The sequence below is a fragment of the Pholcus phalangioides genome, unplaced genomic scaffold (genome assembly GCF_987345545.1).
Source record: "Pholcus phalangioides strain wild (caught in Gottingen) unplaced genomic scaffold, Ppha-v1.0 ptg000010l_1, whole genome shotgun sequence".
NCBI classification, from domain to species: Eukaryota; Metazoa; Arthropoda; class Arachnida; order Araneae; family Pholcidae; genus Pholcus; species Pholcus phalangioides.
Genome location: NW_028301603.1, coordinates 35,181,669 through 35,201,788, shown reverse-complemented (window position 1 = coordinate 35,201,788; position 20,120 = coordinate 35,181,669). Strand labels below are relative to the sequence as shown.

At 35.7% G+C, this 20,120-nt stretch overlaps 1 long non-coding RNA gene across 2 annotated transcripts in view; it reads left to right on the top strand.

The window, feature by feature from the left end:
- Positions 1-4,037: 4,037 nt before the first annotated feature.
- LOC149081345 (uncharacterized) overlaps positions 4,038-20,120 on the top strand; it is a 210,949-nt gene continuing 194,866 nt past the window's right edge. For both annotated transcript variants that reach the window (XR_016193430.1, XR_016193431.1), the window contains exon 1: positions 4,038-4,052. This is a non-coding gene — a long non-coding RNA (uncharacterized LOC149081345). The remainder of the gene's footprint in view (positions 4,053-20,120) is intronic.

Here is a 20,120-nt window from a genome sequence, read left to right as displayed (position 1 = left end):
TGAATTGGCTACGATTTTGTTTTATAATGTGTACCATTATTGAGAAAAAATGCATGTATGCAAATAGTATTACACTGTTCAACAACAACAAAAAAATTCATGTTCTTAAGCAAATTTTAATGTTTTTAGAATGTATTGGGACTACTGATTCTGAATCTGGCATTGGTTTTGTGAGATTGGCTCTGGTTTTTGAGATAAAGGGAAAGTAAATTTCAATAGTAATACATAAGCAGCATATGAATCACATTGTACAGAGAATGTATTATCCCAAAAACTATAGCCAATTCGGCAAAACCAATGTTAGATTCGGAATTAGCGCCCCAATATCACTCTAAAATCACTGAATTATCTTTGGCAACCTTTTGCTATATTTGTTTATAGCGCACAGTTTCAATGTGGTTCGTATGCTGCTTATGGTATTACCATTGAAATTTAATTTTCACGTTATCTCAAATACTAGCGCCGATCTGACAAAACTAATGTCAGATTCGGAATCAGCAGCTCCAATACACCTTAAAATCACTGAAATATCTTTAATAGCAAAATCAGTGTTGAGCAGTGTTCTATAAAAAGAACTTTTCCTACATTGCATCTAAGATATCAAACATGCTTCACGAAGAAAAACAACTTAATAAAATGAAAACGTAAATCATAGAACATTTGACTTCTTTAGCAGCATAGATTTGAAACATTTTGATGAATGTATTATATGAATATGTAAAAACAATATTCAACAGACCACAAGTAAAGAGTATAATAATGAAATAGCGAAACGATGCATGGTAATTATGTTATATAAAGTTCCACAATAAGTAAGTTAATTCTGAACTTTATTGAAAAATATACGTAAACAAAAACACATTTGAACAAATATGTAATAAATTTTCAAAAAATCAATATGTTTTCTTGCTCCAAGAATATGTAGAGAATTTGATGATATTATTAGACAACAGCAATCATTTTATATGTTTAAAAAGACTATAAAGGATCGTATACTGGAAATAGCAGATATGGAGCGGTTCGTTTCGTTCGATAGTTAATGCAATTGCAAATGATATAAGGAGTAAAATTTGTTTATATTTTTGTTGTGTAAGAAAATATATCTGTATTTCGACATATCAGACTATAGTTTAACTTTTAAGGTAATATAGTTGGTGTGACTTGAATGCAGCAATTGTAGTAAAATATATCTATGTATGTTGCCAGAAATTCTTTATGTAATGTATCAATACGACCCATGGAAGGTTTCTTATATCCCTTTGGGTCGAAAAGTGTTTGTTTAATTTTTTTTTTCTTTTTTGTCTGTTTTGTCAATTGTGCTGTTTGTTCAATAAAAAAAAAAAAAATAAAAAAAAAAAAAATAATAATAATAACGCTGTTGTGGTAAAAGATATTTAACAACTAATTCCTTTAGGCCTGCAGGAAGAATTTTTCAGCCCCTTGAGGTATGGAGTGTTTGTTTATTATGTATCGGTATTTGTGTATTTTACATGCTTAAATTTGTGTATGTGTTTGTATTTGTGAAACATATGTTTAAATTTGTGCATATGTTTGTATTTGTGTAGATAAGGAGAAAAAACGGTAGCTTTATCAGAAAACCGAATAGAAAATATAACTGTGTTGCAAAGTTTTCATGATGAAAGGGCCAAAAATGCATTAATCAAACTCACAGTGGTTAGACTGGGATTACACTATGAAAGTTTTCTAAAAGTTCTTTCGTAAAATTTGATAAATTCAACCAATAAGATTATCGGTTGCATTTGCTACAATGTAAAGAATGAACCTATGAGCTTTATTGGTTGGATTTTTCAAGTTTTATAAAAGGAATTTCATCAAACTTTTGCAGTGTAATCCCGGCCTTTAGCAAAAAGTAGACGAAATAGCAGAGCTATTTTGAAAGAAAACTTCAAAACGATGGTTACATATATGGCAGCAGCAAAGGAGCAGTTCGAAGTTTAAGGCATTCTAAACTGTATAAGACATTTTACAAACTATACTAGTGGCAATTGAATAGTTCAACCGTATAATCGAGATACCATATTCTAGAACCGTTGATGTGTGTATAACCCATTATTAACCACTGCCCATTATTTCTGAGATGCTCGTTTTCCATCTCTAATTAAGCAGTGGAATTTTTACTTTTGATTGTTGCACCTAAATTTTGAAATAAGCTATAAACGTTACAAAATCAATAAAAATATTATAATTTTTTAAATAAATAATGATTGATTAATTAATAATTTCAATTTCATAAAACTTTTTCTCCCACAAATATATTTTCCTTTTATATTTCTATTCATGTTATCATTTTTAATGCAATTGTTTTTGAAAAAGTTAATTAAATATTGTAATTGAATTTTAGCATATAATGGGCCAAGCGTGGCCTACTGGGGGGGGCTATACTGATCATATTAAGGGGCCCTCTTACCCTTTAATATGGTGAAAGCTATGCTCTAGTAAAAAAATAAGTAAAAATAATATTTAGCATTTGATTTATTTGAAAATCTTTACACATATCTTTTTGATTTCATGTGATATTGCACGTTAGTATGAAGTTTTACTTATAAATAATCTAATACTTATTTTTTGTACATTTTCAAAAGAATGCTTGCGCATGATAAATAGCATTACATCAAAGTAGTTGAATAAAAATTGATTCAAAATATATGTAAACGAAACTGTTAAGTTCATGAAATAAAGTAAAAGTTTGAGATCTCATTGAGTCAATCTTCTTTGAAATTAAATTTTTGGAAATTTACATTTTAAAGTTGATTTTAAATAAGATCGAGTCAATAAAATCTTAACTTCTGCTTCATTTCCTGAACTAAACAGTTTTCTTTATTTCGAATCAATTTTCATTCAATTACATTGATGTAATGCTATTTTATCATGCGCACAAGCATTCTTTTGAAAATTTACAAAATAATAAGTATTAGACATGTGTAAAACTTTATACAAGCATGCAATATTATATACAAACAGAAATATGTATAAATAATTTTAAATAAATCAATGTTAAACAGTATTTTTACTTATATTTCGACTAGAACATAGTTTTCGCCAGTTGAAAGGTATGAGACAATTAAAGCACATTTTTGGGATACTAAACATTTATGCTGAAAATTGGTGGCAATTTAATAACAATTCATATCTTATAGTAACTCTTTGACGGGATAATGGAATAAGAACAATCAGGGGGATCGTAATGAGTTCACAACAACAATGAAGACTTAAATCCATCATTGCTGATCAGGACGTTATTGCGCCACTCTGCTTTTAATCAATAGTAATGATCATATAATGATCAAAAATATTTCAGAGTTTAATCTACGCTCTAATATCAGATATTTCAGGGAATCAAGCGAAATATACTACCTACCCATGATACATACGGTCACAAAGACCAACCCAAAGACCAAAACGCTTTTGGACAACATCTTGTTCTGCTTTGTTTACGGTTCTTCGTTTTTGTGCGAAAAATCGGAATCTGGGAAGAAGTATTTATAGAATCGTAAGACAGTTCGATTCACATCCACTTAAGTAGAATAAACCTGCGTAAACACAGAGTTCATTTGAAATAGATTACAAATGAACTTCGAATAAGATATCGACTTTACGTAACTCTCTTCTCCCCATTCCAAAATACCCACCTGCTACCAAAATGGTCATCTGCTTGTTAAGTAAGTTTTGTTTAGTGTCGTAACCACTGATAATTTGAAGTATTCTGTTTCGTTAGGGGAGCATACAATCTGCGTTTGTGCACACAGACTATATAGTATCCGCACAATATGTTCAAGAAACTGATGCGCTGGGAAAACAGTGATTATCGTATATGATTTGCCTACTTATTTTAAATAAAGTTAAGGGCATGTTTCGTTGCGCAGGTGGAAATACGACTGATATTTATTTATAAGTCACTTAATGGTGGTAAAACATTCCTCAGCCGTCTTCAATACGATGTACAGACTGTAACGATCCGATTTGACATGAATGCATGAAGGCAGCAGATTTTTCGAGCTGTTACAACACGCACACCATGGGGTTTACCACAGGTACATACTTCTTTATTCATCCTTGAATAAGATGCTTTTCTGAAAAAAAACTAACTTGGTAAAATAAGAAACGGTTTAATATCAGTCTTTGGTCCAAAATATGTGTTAAAGCATATTTCCAGGTGATGTGTTTTTTCCTACATCTGTTCGAGGATTCATCCACTTGCAGGATAGGCTTGATGAACATTCCATACTGATTTCACTTCATTCAATTCCCAATGCAGTCATTTTTGCGATAATGGTGTAGAAACCGGGGTCGCCCCAATGTTATATCGAACCACTGGAAGAATATATATATATATATAATTATCTAGATTAACCCAGGCTCCTAGTGGTCCAATATACATTTAGAATAAAACGATGACTCATGAAAAGAAGGAATCAGTTTTAAATTTCATTAGCATTTAATATTTAATCAAATGATCATATGAAAAGAACGAGTTATATTTACACAAAATAAAAGTCAATTAGAAAAAATCCATTTCTACGATATCAAATTCTGGATAATACATAAACAAAATACTGTATGTTCAATTATAATAATTTTAACTTGATGTTGGAATATCTCTCTTTTAATCACCTTTTATACCTAATTTCACCATCTCTGCCCCCGGTTAATTCCTCCTAATTTAGATCTTAACTAAACGTCTATAATTTACTAAAATTGTGGTAAGAATTTCTTTCCTACCTTTTCCTCCATCCCTTTCATCACGGATGATCGCCGCTCCTGATGCTACAGTTGAAATGTGCTTTAAAAAAAAAAACTCTGCTCTTTCTACATTTTTTCCAACTTGATTTCTAGCTTGCACTAATCAATCTGCTTTAATTTTTCAAAGATTCCAAAAAAAGTAAAGTTTTGAGGGGTACCAACCCCCTATTTCTAATTGGTAGTCCGGCTTCAAAGAAAGATCCTTCCATTGGATGATGAGGATTACGTAGGTACAAATAGTATTAAAATTGACATCATTGGTCAAGGTTCACCCCCTACGATCTTTCGAAGCATATGGGAGGAAGATGTTTTCTGTGGGGGGGGGGGGGGAAGTTGTACAAAAAAGAAGGAAAAGAAAAGTAGAGAGGAAGCAAGAAAGTCAGAAATAAAGTCAATTGCCTGCAGGTGGCAATACAATGGTCAATAGGCTTCAGTATATAGGGAAGAGAGAGAGAAAAGAAGAATGCGAAGCGGCTATTACGCAAACTTTGAAGGGGCCCTTTAAGTAAGTGGCCATAAAATTAAGGAGTGTTGATGGAGGCGAAAGAGCATGTTTTTTTACAATTTAAATGGCTCAAGTCCCCTTTTCCCTTTTCTCTTATTATTATATTATATTGGGCTGGAAATTGGACCTCTCCCGCTTCATCTGATAGCGATGGCTATTGACGCCATAGCAATGCACATCCATCTTGCGGAAAAAGAAAAAAAAAAAACGAAAAAAAAAGAAAAAGAAAATATAAGTCGGGAGATTACAATACTGGCAATAAAATTATGTTTGCTGTTCAAAACATGAATGAAAATCTGGCATGTAAAAATGTACATCACTTGACACAAAGGTAAGCAATGTAGGAATGCATGGAAAAGAATACTCGTACCTAGATATACTTATACATATGCGAAAAGAAAAAAAAATATATATATGTAATATAAAAATTAGAAGTGAATATACATTATGTGTTGTAGATATATACATGTGCTCCGATATCGTCGTAAGTGAATTGTAGAAAGATAATATAAGCAGAAATAAAATAATATACCAAAGATCTTTGCAAAGATCACTGAGCATGAAATACACAGAAGCTTTTAAAAATCTCATGAATTCATAACGTAGATTACGTATCATCCCTTTCGATGATTTATCGGAAGTACTTTTTTTTTTTTCTCGGAATAGCGAAGATACATATAATTTCTTCGTATAACGTCACAAAAATATATCAATAATACGTTTAGACATAGCAACAAGAAAATCAGTGTTGCATTTATCACTGAAATAAATGTAACATTAAGTGTCGCAGAACATGTTTCCCTGAAAATGCTGCGCATTGATTCGAGATAAGTTACAGCACATTCATTACTCTGAACTTCAACGTACTTGTTCAGTGCCTCGAGAGTTATTAGTTCGAAAGTGTACATTTTCAAAATCCAGCTGTACAGGAAACAAATTGGCTTGTCGTGGCTCAATCCGCACTAGACCCAATGTCAGGAATCAGTCCTCATGATGTTCAGCGTGGGTTGCACTTTGCAGCGAATGTGTATCGTAGAGAGCGTCGAATGTGTTTGTTCTTTTCACATGTCAGTCACTGAATAGAGGACGACGCTGGAGTACTGTCGAAGCGAAAATTATTACACTAAAATATTACGAAACGAATTATTCGACCGTTCGTTCGTGTTCAGACGTGTAGTCAGTCCCGAACACTATTTGTTACACAGACGACTGAGGACAACCAAAGTGCGACACCGGCGATGCATCTCGTTCCGTAGGCGTATCCAAGAGAAATTGCACGTAAACAATTTCAGTGTATGGTGTCTGGAAACGGCAGTTCAATGTGAAGTTTTGAACACATTAGTGAAGTTAGCAAATTTCTTTGCTTGAAGATATCACTGCCACATTACGCGGTGAACCATCGCATCAACGAGTCTGAGTGATCGATGTCGTTGTCTGCTGGAAAGGAATTTGCATCGTTCGAACGGCGAGTTTGAAACAGTTGATAACTGTCTCCTCTAAGCAGAGATAATTGAAATTTGCGAGCGGTGTCCTGAGAGTACGGGCACATTTCACTTATGAATTATGAACTTTGAAGGAATATAGAAACATAGAATATAAAACATTTGGCAGAGAAAGAAAAAATCTTACCACAGTGATCATTTATAATCATTCCCAAATTAAACTTGTTTAAATGCTCAATATAAATATTAAAACCCTAATAACTCTGAGGGATTATAGATTCCAACATCAAATTATACTACACTAATACGCAGTATGTTGTATTCTTAACACAAAATTGCATATATGCTATATGTGGATATTTACATGAAAGTACTTGCATGCATAAGTGTACAACATTAATACTTTTGTTCCTCATGCACATTTTTAACATTTTGACAAAAAAAAATTTTTTTTTCTTTTTCTTCACTTCCATTTTTTCTTCTTTCATAATTTCATTTTTTTTCATAATTTCATTTTTTTCATCCTTATTTTGTTTTTGTCTTTTTTGTATACTTTCATTTCCCTTTTTTTTTTTCTATACTTTCATCTTTTTTCTATACGTTCAATTTTCCTTTTATAATTTCATTTTTTTTTCTTTCATCTTTTTTTTTTTCATAGTCTCATTTTTTTCTCTCACACTTTCATAACTTTTTTTTCATAATTCCATTATAACTCTACTTTGTTTTCAAGGTTTTAACAATTTTTTTCTCAAATATAATAGTGCGAAATTGATTACGCATAGAAATGAACAATGTAAATGCATCCATTAAACATATAGTTTTCAATATAAACATAATTTGACAGTCATTGTTGCTGAATGCTTCATCTTCTGCTTCTTCAGAAATAGAGATATGTACATATATGAATTTTTTTTTTTTTTTTTTTAAATAAGGTGGGACTTGATCAAACTTGCAGTGCTCTTCAATGTCTACCTCAAATTTAATTTGTGAAGGAGGGATAGTGAGTTTGAAGAAAAATTTTGCATGAAAAAAAAAAAGAAAATTGGAAACAAATAAGCGTTCACCGTCCAATGAGGGGCCCTTCTCACTGAACAATCAACAGCATATTTGTATCCACGACGGAATTCCAGTAATAAAAAAAAAACTTATCACTGAATACGATTATAAATTCGATGAATTAATTTTCGAATAATCGTTATAGAAATTTTAAAAAAAAAATTATATTTTCAAGTCCCATATTATTTACATACACAACACTTGATTAATATGTTCCAAAAGTGAAAGTGTTAATTTGTGCCGGCCGGTTAGAGCGCAAATTGTATCGATGACCAACGGAACGCTGAGGCAATAAATTACGGGACATATTATCCAGAGCAGGGGGTGCATCACTTGCTGTACTTGTGGAAGGCCTTTGGGCTTGACATCCTTGAATAGAAGATTGTGGTATTACAACGGCAGTGTTATCTGTGTTTCGAGAAGGCTCCTCGGAATAGTGCCCAGGGCTACTGCTGGGTGGGTTCCCCACCGAACGTGCGGCACTAGGAGAAATACATTGAAGCCATTGAAGGTCAGACAATTCATCGAAACTAGCGTGTGGCCTTTGTTGTACATTGGAGTCTGCCGGATTTCTACTATTCCTGTTTTCCCTAATAGTACTGTGCATATAATCCAATTCTTGACGTCTTTCTTTGAATGGGATCAACCTGTTTGCATGTACTTTAATAGGTTTTGCTTTTGGATTTCTTGTATCAATTATTGTAAAATTTACAGGATTGTGAACTGTGAGAATTCTGTAGGGACCGACGAAATTTCTTCGCTTAGGAAGCGAAGCGTGTCTATCAGCGTCGGGTTGATGCAAGAATACTAATTGACCTGGGTAAAAATTCCTATCTTTCGCGAATTTTCGTTGGTAATTTTCCTGCCTCTCTGCTGATGTAATTAGACTTTCACGCACTTTGTTGAATGTGTACTGCAGTTGTGTTGTTTTTTGTGTGACAAAATCAGAATATGAGACACGTGTATGTGGAGTTGTCTGATTAAGAATGTCTGTTGGAAGTGTAGGGTCGTAGGAAAGGGCTCCGTGGGTCAAAAAAGGTTTAGAACCGCTGCTCTAAAGTAAACGCATGCTTAAACCAATGGGACCCGGAAGGTATTTTCCACCAATCCACTTATTTTTTTTAAATGTCAGTTTTGTTAAGTAACAGTTGGAAAAAAATCCCGGCTATCTCTGCGTTGAATACATCGGAAGGATCATATGACTATTACTTTCACTATTTCACCAGCTTTCCATTCATTCACATTTTTCATATCAACTGAAATTGCTTCCCCGCAAGTCTGTTTTGCTACCACACCATACCGTTCTTTGAAACGATTCAGCCAACCGACACTTGCTTGAAAGTTTTCGCATCCAAAATCACGTGCAAATTCCAAAACCTTTTTCTCCTATGAGTGGACCGGTAACTGGCACATTTCGGGAACGAAATGTCCTGAAACCAGGTAAAGACAGCGGCAGCCACATATCTTGTAAATTCGAAAGTTAGATCTTTTTTTTCCCCTAGCAGATCCTATAACCACTGTTTGAATTTTCAATATTTCGATTTCGTCCCGTTTTTTCAAAAACGTTGAAAGAGTAGATGAAGATTAACTCTTTTGCTTTTCGGACAATTGTTTTCGAGTTCGCTATAACGGATTTTTCGTTTCGTTATACCGGAATTACACAATATATTGTTTCTATGTAAAGTGATTTGAAGGACTGGAAAAGTATTCGTTATGAGGGGATTTTCGCTATAACGGTATTCGTTATAACGGGATCCGACTGTAGTTTGTGTTTTTTCATCTTGCAAGTTTATTTCCGCTAATACGATATTACCGAGATGTAGTAAATTTTTTTTCTTCGCTGTTTGTAAAATTTTGTTACAGGGACGAGTTTTTAATTGTTTTTATGTGTAAGATCTTGGATGATTTTCAGATAATGACTTCAATCTACAGAGCTTCTAGTGGGAGTCAATGGTGTGATCTTTTGTTTTAAACTACTTTGTTGAGCATTGATATATGCTCCGTTATCTCCAGTAATGTTACTCTCAAAATGCCTCGCAGCACCGTAAAATGCAACGGCTCCCTTTCTGGAAACCATGTTCGTGTATTTATTATCAATTGCATATCCAAGTTTTCGTCTCGATGAACTAAATCAGTTGATGCGATACGATTACGGTATCAAAAAAATATAAAAACGATTTTAAATAAACTAAAAAAAAAGATTTTTTGCTTCCATCACATACTAAACTAAACGTTTCATAATCTCTATAGTAGATGGATTACAGAAATAGAATAGCGATTCAGTTATAATGCCACGATATGAGGGATGACCCCTTGTAGTGCAAGTGAACAACAGAAAAGGATTTGGTCGCACAGAGCACGATTCTTTCCTTGGTCCCACAGGGCACGTAACCGAACAAGCAAGGGTGAACAATTCGTTTGCGGGCTCACTGATAATGACATTGACAAGGGCCCTCCACAGGGTGAGGCTAACAGGGCTCAGGACAATTCTAATCATTTTTTGATTTGTAGTGTGAAAGATCTCAGCAACACCCCCCCCCCCCAAAAAAAAAAAAAAAAAAAACCTAGCTTGAAAGCCCTGCTGCAGAAGGTGAGCATTTGGACATAGCCTCTCTATAATACAGTATCTATGAAAATATAGGCCTCTAATAAGCATAATATTACTTATATGCTTACTTATACTAATACTATTCTCCTAGAATCACACATTCTAGGAGAATCACACACACACACACACACACACACACACAATTGGCATCACTTGTTAATTTAACTCAAATAGATTTTCCTTAGAGATGTTCTGATAATAGACGTCGACGGTGCTCTTGATGATGAGAAAATTGCAGTCACATAATTGCTTTTGTAAACGTACGTGGATGCTCTGAAATAAAACGATAAATAAAACAAAAAGAAACTAGTTTTTGTTACTAGTATTTACTAATAGTGGAGAAGCATCAACGAAAAGAACGAGACCGGAATGGAGGAAAAACAAACAAACGTTTATTCTGAAACGTATTTTTCGTTCTACACAATTATTCAACCTGCCGCCTACATCAGAAGCTTCATGTTGCTCATTAGCTGGCTCATACTTATTGCCCCTTGACTTCGTGGTATCTGTACACTATAAGGTGAACAAAAAAATAAATACATACGCATAAGGATAACCTCTATCATCATCAGACACACTGCACTCATAATTCCAAATGCTTCAAGTATGAAAATATCTAAAGAACTGTGGGATGGACGAATTTATTGCCCGACATGTCCAGCGTGTGCATACAATATTTTTGACCAGTTATGCATATTTTTCAACCACGTTCCTGACTTTAGTACAGGATGGTCACGAAATCTTTGCCCATATATGACTCAGACATGGGCGGGATACCTGGGGGCGTGGGGGGTAATGCCCCTCCCCCACCCACCCCAGCGTCAAAGGTGGACCCTACTGTTCTAATTTATATGCGTATGTATGAATTGACATTAGCATCATCATGCACCCTCAGCAATCATCATCGTGCCCTCCCAGACTTTCACGTGTATTCCGCCTATGCCCCCTATCGACCCCGAAATTCGACGAATGTGGATTAAATTCGAGTAATAACTATTTCTCAGAGTATGCGTTTGAGAATAAGAAGAAAAACAATGCCCCCCCCCCTAGCTTTCGCGGTTACGGACACAACAAAATTATTGCATGAACGGCAATGCCCTTTTTTATGCATTGCTGAATGATTGGCACAGTGAAAAAAACAAAAACAAAAAATATATGAACGGTGTTAGAACGGTATCTGCAGCGCACCATAAACGTCGGCGCGAGACCAACACAAAGAAACATGCGGAAACAACCATTGCAGATCACATTGCTGCCACAGGAAGTCCCACACTGAGAGGTTAGCGCACCAACAACATGATAAAATTTTCTTTCTTTGTCTGCATTGCGGAACCGTCGTTTATGGCGTTAAAAGTATAGTTTCAACGCCGTTCGTAGTTTGTTTACGGCGCTGATTACTTAGCAATGCATAAAAAATAGTGGTTGCCATTGGAACTCTTTTTTTTTTTTTAATTTTGTTGCTGTGACCACCGTAAACGCGAGAGCTAGGCTTTTATCTTTCTCTTCATCCCCTTGATCGCATTCTTTGAAAAAATCGATAGCTACAATGTCGTTTGCATTCGTTGATCTTTTGTGGCCGCCAGGGGCTTGTATATCGCCAAAGTTGTTTTATGACCACCCTGTATGTAAACTATTGATTCGGTCACGATTTATTTCAAGTCGGACATGTGAGTATTCAGAGATTTGGTCCATTCCTGCTAAATGAGTCAAAATACAAGATGTTCTGTTAATGGACCGACAAACTCACAGGGTTGTTAGAAGGCATCAAAGGAAAATAAATTGCAATGGAACATATTGTCGCAAAGCACGTTGACAGGGTGAAAGTCGCGAACAACGCATGCAAGTTTCGACGTCACGCTGGAACGCCAAAAAAAGTGCAATAATAAGTACAAAAAGATTCATTTGATTAATTATTACAAGAGTTGTTGGAAGTGGCGGCCGCTGATGCCATTGCACAGTCTACAACGACGTAAAAACGATTCCCGGACGCGCTCGAAGATACCAGTTATGCTTTTTGATGTCTGCCGCAGCGACGACAATCCGCGCTATGAGATCCTCCGGTGTGTCCACAGGCGTCGCATAAACGAGCGATATAACGTGACCCCCATAGGAAAAAGTCACACGGATTGAGATCCTGTGAACGTGAAGGCCAAGCAACTGGTCCCACGCGTCCAGTCTACCTCCTTGGGTATGTAACCGCAATAGCGCTAATTTGCGTCGTCCGCAGCGCGTGATCCTTCCTACCCCAGCGCATGCGTTTCGCGACGCTGCTTACGTCGGATATGGTGAGCGAACACATTAACCGATCAACTGACATCCACCTTTCGTCTCCTCTGGACTCGGCCTGCGTGCGTTTTTCGTGATTTTCACCCTCTCAACGTGCTTCGCGACACCATGTTCCATTGCAATTTTTGTTCCTCTTGATGCCTACTTACAACCCTCTGAGTTTGTCGGTCCAATAACAGAACACCCTGTATACAGGAAGTATACCTGTACGTTGTACTCACCGACCTGAAGAAAATACCCATCAGAAAGATATCAAGTAGAATGCATAAAACACAACAATTTCATTAATGTAATAAAACACTAAAAAATTCAAAAAAAATGTGTCAGTTTAATCTGGTTCTGGGTAACAGAAATTCACACACAGGTTTTGTAGATATGTATGAAACAATATATCCTGTATTATGCATTGCCTGCCAAATTTTAACCGTTTGAGTCCCAGGGGGTATTGAAAAAACACTGTCGAAGAATCCCAAACAGCGCAACCGCGCTTTCTCTAAATGAGTACGGAAAGACCCAAGCAACGCGATATAGCGCTTGTTTTATTTTACATCGACGAATCCCAATCGGAGCAACAGCGCTTCTTGTATTTGTTAGGTAACGCGATTGTCGTCTTTTTCTCATCGCTCCGTCGCATTTATTGCAGTTTGCAAAGCGATCGGACGTATTGTTGCGTAAGTATTTCTCATTGTTAACAATTGCGTGTTTCAAAATGATTAGACGAAGCAACGCAAAAACTAAGTAAATTTTTAAATATTTTGTTCGATAAAAATTATTGAGAAGATAACGATGGAATAAAATTTTTTATTTTGTAATGTATTATTGCATTATTATAGTATTATTCTACCTATTGTAAAATGTACTGTTTACATTAAAAGGAGCTGTGTGACGTACTTGCTTCAGTAAATCTGAGCGCGCGACTTCAACAATCGTCAGTTGTCCACAATGTTCGAAATGTATTGGGTTTACATCTTTACACAAGGAATTACATCTTTTAGTGTCATTTCTGTACGAAATACGGCTTCAAAAGTATAATTACTTTTCATCTAGAAAAAGGTGATTCCTTGTCTGTGTTCAAGAGTTGCTAGAATTTTACGTGTTCAGAGATTTATAAAGTACACAAAATCCACACACACACGGAATTGGAAGTAAACTTCCAAGTAGAAACTGTTCAACTTAGCTAAATAGGATATTATCCGCTTGTAGACAACATAAAAATTGAGGCAAACTGTATATTTTACCCTTAATTAATTAACAACTTTAGCTGATCAAATAACCATTCTGATTAATTAATTGATGTGTTGTTTCAATTACAAATTTGCTAAAGGAATCCATTTTTGCAACAAACAAAAAATCAAAGCGCTTATTATTGAGGTGAACCAACCATAGAGGGTTATTCTCAGCACTTTTGGCATAAATTTTTATATTTTCTATATTACCTGTTTTTAAGGAAAAGTAAAATTTAATTTTGTTGTTTGTAATTTTATTGTTGTTTTTATGGGTACGGGCAAGTCTAGAAAACATGCAAAAAATATTTTCCTATAACTTTTCCGGTCGATGTCTCGGAAATAAAGGATCAGAACGGGACATATAAAAAGGGAAAAAGATTGAAATCAGTCCACAAATTACGCTTGTGAAAAGCCATTTCCATATCGAATGTCCAATGCGTAATATTTCACTTACTTGCTGCATTTTGCCAAATAAATTACAATATAAATATTAGAAATTAGTGAAATTGACGAACGCTTTTTCCTTTTCAGGGAGGAATTTCATTTTTTTTAGAATCGAATGAAATTGATCCCATATTATGTAATATATATACTATATATAGGTACATTCTTATTTCTATCACTACAATCAAATACAATAAACCTTGAGTACACAGGATTATCAATATTATTATTATGGTTATTGTCATTATTATGTTTAAGATTATTGTTATCATTATTATTCATCAGGGTGAAGTCAATAACAGCAAAAACATCAGACTTCTACTAATGTAAAAATTTCGTAAATATAAGTTTGAAAATAGTAGTTATATTACTTTCCAAATACAAATATTGAAAATAAATATCATTACTTACGCGCTGAATAAATGAATCTGCTCGTTATACTCTTTTCAACTACAGTAAAGCCCAACTTTTGCGGACACCGGCGGGACAAAGAAAAAATGGTCCGTAAAGAAAGGGATGACCGTTAATCAGGGGTTTGAATAGCATAGTTTTATTACACACGGGAAAATTATTGTTAGGCCGTAAAAGAGAGGTGACCGCATTTCAAGGGTGCTCGTTAAGGCGCTGTTTTTTACCTTATAATACTCGTATTCGTAGTCGGTAAAAAGCATGTGATGAAACTAATTTGAAGTCTTCATGCGTTGATTTCTGTCTGCTTTTATTAGAGATAAATCTGTTACCGATATGATTATAATTAATAGATTAATAAAATTATGCATTTTTAAAGAAGCCAAACAATTTCTGAATGACGTATACGATGGCTCGCAACTGCAGTGCTCACAGTCCAAAGCGACGAGGTGAACAACTTGAGAGATGGTTCTTAGGTGAAGGTGACTGCCTCTTAAAGGTGATGGTTGATTTTCTATGAAGATGTACTTCCTAAACATCTCGTCCTGTAATGGTTACTTGCTCTTGAAAGTTTGCCAAAATCGGCCGACGTGAGAAAATTCTTGGGGGTATCACCACTAACCGTCCTTCTTTGTCCGATTTCGAGATCCCGAAGTCCGCTGTAAATTATTTTATGGCCAAGAGAAAATCCCCGAAATTATCAGGTATGAATTTTAAAATCTAAACGAAATTGAAAAACAAAATTGGAATATCGTAGCATAAGTTGTTATCGGAACCGATTGAAAAAAGCTCTATAGAGCAGCTATTATTATTTTATTATGCGTGATAGAATTGTTTTTCAACACCTTAATTTCGCATCAGGTGTATTAGAAATAAATTTAAAATTTTACTTATCAGTTTATTTTATCGTCTTGGATTATGGACACAAATTACGCGAGAAATACCGGAAATAACTTCGCCGCACCGGAAGACATGTGCAAAGAAACGATGATGATGAAAATCATTTGAAAAGAACGCGTTTATTTACAAAAAAAATGCACTTACTTGCTACGTTTGAACAAACAATGCAATGATATTTATTCCAATGAAAATTAATCACAATCAGTTTTCTAAATTTATTTCACGTTTTGCATCGCGAATGCTCAAAGTGAAACGAGTATTGAAATCGTCTTTCAATGTGTCCACTTACAAAGAATAAAATAAGTAAATACACTTACTTGCTATATTGTCATACAATTGAATCGTACTTATTTAGATGAAAATTAATAAGTATTAAGTAGTAATATGTACTGGTGTATCGCGAAGAATTAGACATCAATGCTTATCACGATTTACGTTTCCATAAAATTACCAGATTCAAAAATACAAGCATCCTTTCTAGCTCGAACTACATCTGAACGAGCGGAAGGTCGCTCATATTTGAATGTGGTGATTTTATGCAACGCGTACCGTAAACACGCGGTAGCCCGGGATCTAAATGTAAAATCACGTGAATAAATAAGTGTCCGTGCATTCTATGAACAATCTCTTACTTTACACCTTTATCGGAGTGTTCAGATTGACATTGAAAATTCCCCGAGAGATGAGGAAGCAAAGTCTTAAACTATCATTGAGTATGCATAACCCCTTCCCCACATCCTACATTCGGGCCTCTAGGCTGGGATATCTGGTGTTCCCCAGGCCCGATTTTTCACTGTATATAGTAAATTTATGTGTGAAATACGAAACAAAATTAAGAATCATCCTGGGCCCCAAGGAGGTCACCCTGTCAGCCCCAGTCTATATGATACTCGTCTAAAATACCAGAGGGTTATTAGAGGTATCGCGAGTTTGATACCCACGTTTCGCCCTTATCAGTAACTTCCCTGCCACGGAGACACAACGGAAACCACGACATGACCGCCGAAAAAGAATGCTACCACAACGAGAGAGGGGTTAGCGCCCCAACCTCTCTGTGAGTATAACAAAAAAAGGCTGCCGTTTGGAATCGGAAATAAATGGTAGGTCCCGGTCTGAATAGCCCTCGTGCAGAAAATGGGACACAAATGATCATACCGTAACAAACATTATAGTTTGCAACTTTTTCTCGACGCATTCCTTGTGCGATATCGTTTCTGGTGATACAGCGCCATCTGTGAGTTAAATTTAGAACGTTTTTTTTTAAAAAGAAAGGACTACCCTATGATAAGAATTTCACTGAGAACCGCAGTTTCTTATTTATTAACTTGGCTTTTTTGCATTTAATTTTTAAAATAACGCATGAGCGTTATGCTTAACGAATTTGTATGATAATAGTGAGATAATCATTCATTGATGTCAAACTAAAGTATTGAGAATTAGATAAAAAATGTACTGAAGATAGGAAAATGCGTTTCTAGCATATCTTCATGTATGTCTATCGGAAATCTTGGTTGTCCAGGAGCATCTAGAGATAGTCGGCCTAAGCACGTTGCTCGTGTCGTCAGCAAGTAGTTCATTTTCCCTCAGAATGTCCAAGGAAAAAATTCGGCTGCTCGTGCCAATACCATCGTCGTGCGGAAAAGAAATGATCGGGCTCAGAATTGGCGATTTCTATGCCCCACATCCAATCACCATGTGGAATTTGTGAGCCAACCAGTCAGATTCTACGCCAAAATAAGAAGAAACGAAATAGGACGCTGTGGTTCAAAATGTTGCAAACTTGCTAGGTGGTCTTACCGGACTATGACTCTCATGACGTTCAGATGAACTTGGCAATCCTTGCGTAGGCAGCGCCTCCTAGGATAGAAGGTGTCTGCAGTGTGTACCATAAACGTCATTCAGGCTACCTAGCAAGTTTTTTACATTTTTAATCACAGCATCCTATTTCGTTTCTTCTTATTTTGGCGTAGAATCTTCCTGATTGGCTCACAAATACCGCATAGTGATTGGATGTGGAGCATAGAAATCGCCAATTCTGAGCCCGATCATTTCTTTTCCTAACAACGATGATACTGGCACGAGCAGGAAATTTTTCCTCCCAAATATTCTGAGGGAAAATGGACTACTTACTGACGTCACAAGCAGACTGCGGAGGCCTTCCAACTGTGGGAGGTGCCAGCGTAGGCCTTCCATCTCTAGGGGGGTGCTGGACAGTCTCGATTTGCGATGCTTCTCAGGTGACATGAATGCTAGAACCCTGCTATCGAACTTGTCCTGTTGCTGAGAACTCTTCCAGCCCTGCCTTTACAAATTTTTGATTGCGAGACGGTTAAAATAATTGGAATGTCCCGTAAAATACGGATCATGTGGTCGCCCGGGGTTTAAATTTTCTGGCATTTGAACGACAGAAATGCCGCATGCCTGGCCCATGGACTGAAAAGGTTGTGCACCCCCCTACCCTAGACCATAAGAAGTAAATAGAAGGACCTGACCAGTGTGTCCCGGCATTTTTTCAGTTGTCCCGGAAAAAGTCGATATGTGATGAATAGTCATCATTTTGCGATACTTGTGTCCTAAAATTGACCCAAATGCCTAGTTTTGGACGATTGAAATCTGGTCACCCGATTTGCTAGGCATTCCAATTTCTCTTCCCTCAAGGTATCTCCGTGTGATATATATTCATTCGATTTTCTGTAATTTGGAAGCTTTGTTTTTAGCAATCCAGTCATACTTACAGGCTGTAATATGTATAAAATATAGTTGGAATGAATGTTCCAAGTGTTTTCATGATTGAATTCGTCCAAAAAAACTCATAGAACCATTAACTTTGATTCAGATTCAGTTATACTTACATTCTGTAGGAAAATCATATTGGGGAGAAAAAATTAGAACTTGTTCGTCTGGTCTTCGTAATACATATAGTTTCTTTAAATTATAGAAACGCAAGACTTCCGTAAAGATAAAGAAAATAGGGCTGAGATAACAATGAAATCGCGTCCGACATGAAAGTTTTTAGTTCCGAATGATTTTGACATGCTGAACACGAATATCACCATGAAGAAGTTCTATCGTCTTTTTTTTAGAGATAATACCATGCAATGTTTTGAAAAAGTGCTTTACGAGCGGCTTCTGTGGACAAGAATTGAATTCAAGATTAATCGAAAGACTGGTTATTTGCGGAGATGATGATTACAAGGAGGAAAATTCATTTCTGCCCCCACGGGGACTCGAACCCCGGTAAATGAGAGACCAGGGTTCGAGCACCCGTGGGGGCAGAAATGAATTTTCTTCCTTGTAATCATCATCTCCGCAAATAACCAGTCTTTCGATGAATCTTGTAATAACAAGTTGAGAGGACATTTCGATATACATAAGAATTGAATTGCCGACATAAAAATGCAAAAATGCGAATGTTTCTGGCCTACTGAATACGAATGTCACCATGAAAGTTTTCAATCGTTCTTCTTCGTTGGAAATATTACAGTGTTGGAAATGAATGAGTTACAGTGCTACGATATATCTTGATTTTTTATGCATTTTTGTTTTGCTTTTATGCATTTGTGTTGTGTTTATATGTACAGTAACAACCCTTCTTTTCGGACACTCGCGGGACAAAAAAATTCGACCGTGAAAGAGAGGTGACCGCATCAGAGTGAGATTCTATTGAAACTTCAAAACACAGTATTAACGATAACTTGGCATTTTGCCTGTTGTGTCGTTGTTTTTGTATTTGAATTGAAATAATTGGAATGTCCCGTAAAAAATACGGATCACGTGGTCACAATGGTCTTTTTTTTTGTTTGCAAATTAACGAAATTCTCAAAATATAACATGCGTTTAAAATCGTGGAAAGCATATAGTTATTGCACAGATACAAAGTTAAGAAAGAAATATTATACTGCACATTACAAAATTTTGCGAGACCAACAAAAGTGGATTCGAATATGAAGCACACATTTAGCATAAGGAGGTGCATATTGTCTCTGTTATTACTTACAAGTTGCTGTACAAAACAGAAAATAATGGTGTAAAAGCTTATTTCAGTAAAGTTGGTATTATCAAAGGCACGCGATCTCAAATGGCTATCATGCAGTCAGGCTTAGCAGAATGTCCATAATTCTCACCTTCACCCCCGACAGTTTTCTCAAATATGTTAGTTTAGTTTTTCTTTTATCCCTATGAAGGTTTCAAAAGAAATGATTAGCAAAAGGAGTCGACTCTTCAGAGTCATTACCCTTCTTTGGAAACTATTTTTAATCCGGGATTCAGGGATAACAGCGAGCAACAAGTATCACAAAATTGAGAGAGAAATACACTTATAAAAATATCAATTCATTGCCGTTTCTGGTTCTGACGATAGATGGCGTCATTTGAACACATATATGTACGATAATTAGATCTAAGCGCTGTTAGTTTCCACAAATTATCTACCACCTCTTGCGGAGGTAAAATGGCAGTGAATTCTCTCTCAACAATAGGCTGCG